This window comes from Pan troglodytes, chromosome X, assembly GCF_028858775.2.
Source record: "Pan troglodytes isolate AG18354 chromosome X, NHGRI_mPanTro3-v2.0_pri, whole genome shotgun sequence".
Lineage (NCBI taxonomy): Eukaryota > Metazoa > Chordata > Mammalia > Primates > Hominidae > Pan > Pan troglodytes.
The window spans coordinates 106,824,339-106,830,629 of record NC_072421.2 but is presented as its reverse complement, the minus strand read 5'-3'; positions in this window follow the sequence as shown (position 1 = coordinate 106,830,629).

The following is a 6,291-nucleotide window of genomic DNA, read 5'->3' as shown; positions in this document are numbered from 1 at the left end:
AATTTCACAATGCAATTTCAAGTATTAACAGCAGAATAGACCAAGCTGAGGAAAGAATCTCAGAACTTGAAGACTAGCTCTCTCAAATAAGACAGTCAGACAAAAATAAAGTAAAAAGAATAAAAATGAATGAAGAAAATCTGAGAAATATGAAATTATGTAAAGAGGCCAAATCTACCAATCATTGGCATCACTGAAAGAGAAGGGGAGAAAAGAAACAACTTGGTAAACATATTTCAGTATATTGTCCATGAAAATATCTCCAACCTCACTAGAGAGGCCAACAGTCAAATTTAGGAAATACAGAGAACCCCTGAAAGATTCTACACAAGAAGATTATCCCGAAGATACATAACCATCAGATTCTCCAAGGTTGAAGTAAAAGAAAATATATTAAAGGCATCCAAAGTAAAAGGCCGGGCCAACTGTGAAGGGAAGCCTATCAGAGTAACAGTGAATCTTTCAGCAGAAACCCTACAAGCCAGAAGAGATTGGTGGCCTATATTCAACATTCTTAAAGAAAAGAAATTTCAAATAAGAATTTCATATCCAGCCAAACTAAGCTTCATAAGCAAAGGAGAAATAAGATCCTTGTCAGACCAGCAAATGCTGAGGGAATTCATTACCACCAGACCTACCTTACCAAAAGTTTTTGAAGGAAGCATTAAATATGGAAAGGGAGGACCATTATCAGCCAACTCAAAAACACCCTAAAGTACATAGACTAGTGACACTATAAAGCAACCACAGAAACAAGTCTGTGTAACAGCTAGCTAATGTCATGATGGCAGGATTAAATAGACTTATATCAATACTAATTTCAAACGTAAACAGGCTAAATGCCCCAATTAAAAGGCACAGAGTGGCAAGGTGGATAAAGAACCAAGACCCATTGGTATGCTGTCATCAAGAGACCCATCTCACATGCAATGACACCAATGGCTCAAAACAATGAGAGGAAGAAAAATCCACCAAGCAAATGGAAAACAGAAAAAAGCAGAGGTTGTAATCCTAATTTCAGATAAAACATACTTTAAACCAACAAAGGTACGAAAAGACAATGAAGGGCATTACACAAAGGGCTCAGCTCAACAAAAAGAACTAACAATGCTAAATATATAGGCACTCAAAACAGGAGAACCCAGATTTATTAAACAAGTTTTTAGAGACCACCAAAAAGACTTAGACAGAAAAAACAAGGCTTTCAATCCTAATTTCAGTCAAAACAGACTTTAGAGGGAGGTTCCAAGATGGCCGAATAGGAACAGCTCCAGTCTACAGCTCCCAGTATGAGTGATGGAAAAGATGGGTGATTTCTGCATTTCCAACTGAGGTACCAGGTTCATCTCACTGGGGCTTGTCAGACAGTGGGTGCAGGACAGTGGGTGCAGCCCACCGAGTGACAGCCGAAGCACAGCGAGGCATCGCCTCACCCGGGGAGCACAAGGGGTCAGGGAATTCCCTTTCCTAGGCAAGGGAAGCAGTGACAGATGGCACCTGGAAAACTGGGTCACTCCTGCCCTAATACTGGGCTTTTCCAATGGTCTTAGCAAACGGCACAGTAGGAGATTATATCCCGTACATGGCTCGGAGGGTCCCACATCCACGGAGCCTCACTCATTGCTAGCACAGCAGTCTAAGATCAAACAGCAAGGTGGCAGTGAGACTGGGGGAGGAGTGCCTGCCATTGCTGAGGCTTGAGTAGGTAAACAAAGCGGCCAGGAAGCTCAAACTGGGTGGAGCCCACTGCAGCTCAAGGAGGCCTGCCTGCCTCCGTAGGACTCCACCTCTGGGGGCAGGGCATAGCTGAACAAAAGGCAGCAGAAACCTCTGCAGACTTAAATGTCCCTGTCTGACAGCTTTGAAGAGAGTAGTAGTTCTCCCAGCATTGAGTTTGAGATCTGAGAATGGACAGACTGCCTCCTCAAGTGGGTCCCTGAACCCTGAGTAGCCTAACTGGGAGGCAGCCCCTGTAGGGGCCGACTGACACCTCACACTGCTGGGTGCCCCCCTGAGATGAAGCTTCCAGAGGAACAATCAGGCAGCAACATTTGCTGTTCTGCAATAGTTGCTGTTCTGCAGCCTCCACTGGTGATACCCAGGGAAACAGGGTCTGGAGTGGACCTCCAGCAAACTGCAACAGACCTACAGCTGAGGGTCCTGACCGTTAGAAGGAAAACTAACAAACAGAAAGGACAACCACACCAAAACCCCATCTGTACATCACCATCATCAAAAAACCAAAGGTAGATAAAACCACAAAGATGGGGAGAAACCAGAGCAGAAAAGCTGAAAATTCTAAAAATCAGAGTGCCTCTTCTCCTCCGAAGGAAAGCAGCTCCTTGCCAGCAATGGAATAAAGCTGGATGGAGAATGACTTTGACGAGTTGACAGAAGAAAGCTTCAGACGATCAAACTTCTCTCAGCTAAAGGAGGATGTTCAAACCCATCACAAAGAAGCTAAAAACCTTGAAAAAAGATGAGATGAATGGCTAACTAGAATAACAAGTGTAGAGAAGTCCTTAAATGACCTGATGGAGCTGAAAACCATGGCATGAGAACTACATGACACACGCACAAGCTTCAGTAGCTGATTTGATCAACTGGAAGAAAGGGTATCAGTGATTGAAGATCAAATGAATGAAATGAAGTGAGAAGAAAAGTTTAGAGAAAAAAGAGTAAAACGAAATGAACAAAGCCTCCAAGAAACATGGGACCATGTGAAAAGACCAAATCTACATCTGATTGGTGCACCTGACAGTGAAGGGGAGAATGGAACCAAGTAGGAAAATACTCTTCAGGATATTATCCAAGAGAACTTCCCTAATCTAGCAAGGCAGCCCAACATTCAAATTCAGGAAATACAGAGAATGCCACAAAGATACTCCTTGAGAAGAGCAACTGCAAGACACATAATTGTCAGATTCACCAAAGTTGAAATGAAGGAAAAAATATTAAGGGCAGCAAGAGAGAAAGGTCGGGTTACCCACACAGGGAAGCCCATCAGACTAACAGTGGATCTCTTGGCAGAAACTCTACAAGCCAGAAGGCAGTGGGGGACAATATTCAACATTCTTAAAGAAAAGAATTTTCAACACAGAATTTCATATCCAGCCAAACTAAACTTCATAAATGAAGGAGAAATAAAATCCTTCACAGACAGGTAAATGCTGATAGATTTTGTCACCACCAGGCCTGCCTTAAAAGAGCTCCTGAAGGAAGCCTGAAACATGGAAAGGAGAAACTGGTACCAGCCACTGCAAAAATATGACAAATTGTAAAGACCATCAATGCTAGGAAGAAACTGCATCAACTAATGAGCAAAATAAACAGCTAATATCATAACAACAGGATCAAATTCACAAATAACAACATTAATCTTAAATGTAAATGGCTAAATGCTCCAATTAAAAGACACAGACTGGCAAATTGGATAAGCAGTCAAGACCCATCAGTATGCTGTATTCAGGAGACCCATCTCACATGCAGAGACACACATAGGCTCAAAATAAAGGGACAGATGAAGATCTACCAAGCAAATGGAAAACAAAAAAAGCAGGGGTTGCAATCCTAGTCTCTGATAAAACAGGCTTTAAACCAACAAAGATCAAAAGAGACAAAGAAGGCCATTACATAATGGTAAAGGGATCAATTCAACAAGAAGAGCTAACTATCCTAAATATATATGCACCCAACACAGGAGCACCCAGATTCATAAAGCAAGTCCTTAGAGACCTACAAAGAGACTTAGACTCCCACACAATAATAATGGGAGACTTTAACACCCCACTGTCAACATTAGACAGATCAACAAGACAGAAAGTTAAAAAGGATATCCAGGAATTGAACTCAGCTCTACACCATGCAGACCTAATAGACATCTACAAAACTCTCCAACCCATATCAACAGAATATACATTCTTCACAGCACCACATTGCACTTATTCCAAAATTGACCACATAGTTGGAAGTAAAGCACTCCTCAGCAAATGTAAAAGAACAGAAATTATAACAAACTGTCTTTCAGAATCACAGTGCAATCAAATTAGAACTCAGGATTAAGAAACTCACTCAAAACCACTCAACTACATGGAAACTGAACAACCTGTTCCTGAATGACTACTGGGTACATAATGAAATGAAGGCAGAAATAAAGATGTTCTTTGAAACCAATGAGAACAAAGACACAACATACCAGAATCTCTGGGACACATTTAAAGCAGTGTGTAGAGGGAAATTTATAGCACTAAATGCCCACAAGAGAAAGCAGGAAAGATCTAAAATTGACACCCTAATATCACAATAAAAGAACTAGAGAAGCAAGAGCAAATGAATTCAAAAGCCAGCAGAAGGCAAGAAATAACTAAGATCAGAGCAGAACTGAAGGACATAGAGACACAAAAAAACCCTTCAAAAAATCAATGAATCCAGGAGCCGGATTTTTGAAAAGATAAAAAAAAATTGATAGACTGCTAGCAAGACTAATAAAGAAGAAAAGAGAGAAGAATCAAATAGACGCAACAAAAAATGGTAAAGGGGTTATCACCACCAATCACACAGAATTACAAACTACCATCAGACAGTAGTATAAACACCTCTACATGAATAAACTAGAAAATCTAGAAGAAATGGATAAATTCCTGGACACATACACCCTTCCAACACTAAACCAGGAAGAAGTTGAATCCCTGAATACACCAATAACAGGCTCTGAAATTGAGGCAACAATTCATAGCCTACCAACCAAAAAAAGTCCAGAACCAGACGGATTCACAGCTGAATTCTACCAGAGGTACAATGAGGAGCTGGTACCATTCCTTCTGAAACTATTCCAATCAATAGAAAAAGAGGGAATCCTCCCTAACTCATTTTATGAGGCCCCCATCATCCTGATACCAAAGCCTGGCAGAGACAAAACAACGAAAAAGAGAATTTTAGACCAATATCCCTGATGAACATCAATGCAAAAATCTTCAATACAATACTGGCAAACTGAATCCAGCAGCACATCAAAAAGCTTATCCACCATGATCAAGTGGGCTTCATCCCTGGGATGCAAGGCTGGTTCAACATATGCAAATCAATAAATGTAATCCAGCATATAAACAGAACCAAAGACAAAAACCACATGATTTTCTCAATAGATGCAGAAAAGACCTTTGACAAAATTCAACAACCCTTCATGCTAAAAACTCTCAATAAATTAGGTATTGATGGGACATATCTCAAAATAATAAGAGCTATTTATGAAAAACCCACAGCCAATATCATACTGAATGGGCAAAAACTGGAAGCATTGGCTTTGGAAACTGGCACAAGACAGGGATGCCCTCTCACCACTCCTATTCAACATAGTGTTGGAAGTTCTGCCCTGGGCAATCAGGCAGGAGAAAGAAGAAAGGATATTCAATTAGGAAAAGAGGAAGTCAAATTGTCCCTGTTTGCAGATGACATGATTGTATATTTAGAAAACCCCATCGTCTCAGCCCAAAATCTCCTTAAGCTGATAAGCAACTTCAGCAAAGTCTCAGGATACAAAATGAAAGTGCTAAAATCACAAGCATTCCTATACACCAATAACAAACAAATGGAGAGCCAAATCATGAGTGAACTTCCATTCACAATTGCTTCAAAGAGAATAAAATACCTAGGAATCCAACTTACAAGTGATGTGAAGGACCTCTTCAAGGAGAACTACAAACCACTGCTCAACAAAATAAAAGAGGACACAAACAAATGGAAGAACATTCCATGCTCATGGATAGGAAGAATCAATATCGTGAAAATGGCCATACTGCCGAAGGTAATTTATAGATTCAATGCCATCCCCATCAAGCTACCAATGACTTTCTTCACAGAATTGGAAAAAAACTACTTTGAAGTTCATATGGAACAAAAAAATAGCCTGCATTGCCAAGACAATTCTAAGCCAAAAGAACAAAGCTGGAGGCATCATACTACCTGACTTCAAACTATACTACAAGGCTACGGTAACCAAAACAGCATGGTACTGGTACCAAAAGAGAGATATAGATCAATGGAACACAACAGAGCCCTCAGAAGTAATACCACACATCTACAACCATCTGATCTTTGACAAACCTGACCAAAACAAGAAATGGGAAAGTATTCTCTATTTAATAAGTGGTGCTGGGAAAACTGTCTAGCCATATGTAGAAAGCTGAAATTGGATCCCTTTCTTACATCTTATACAAAAATTAATTCAAGATGGATTAAAGACTTAAATGTTAGGCCTAAAACCATAAAAACCCTAGAAGAAAACCTAGGCCT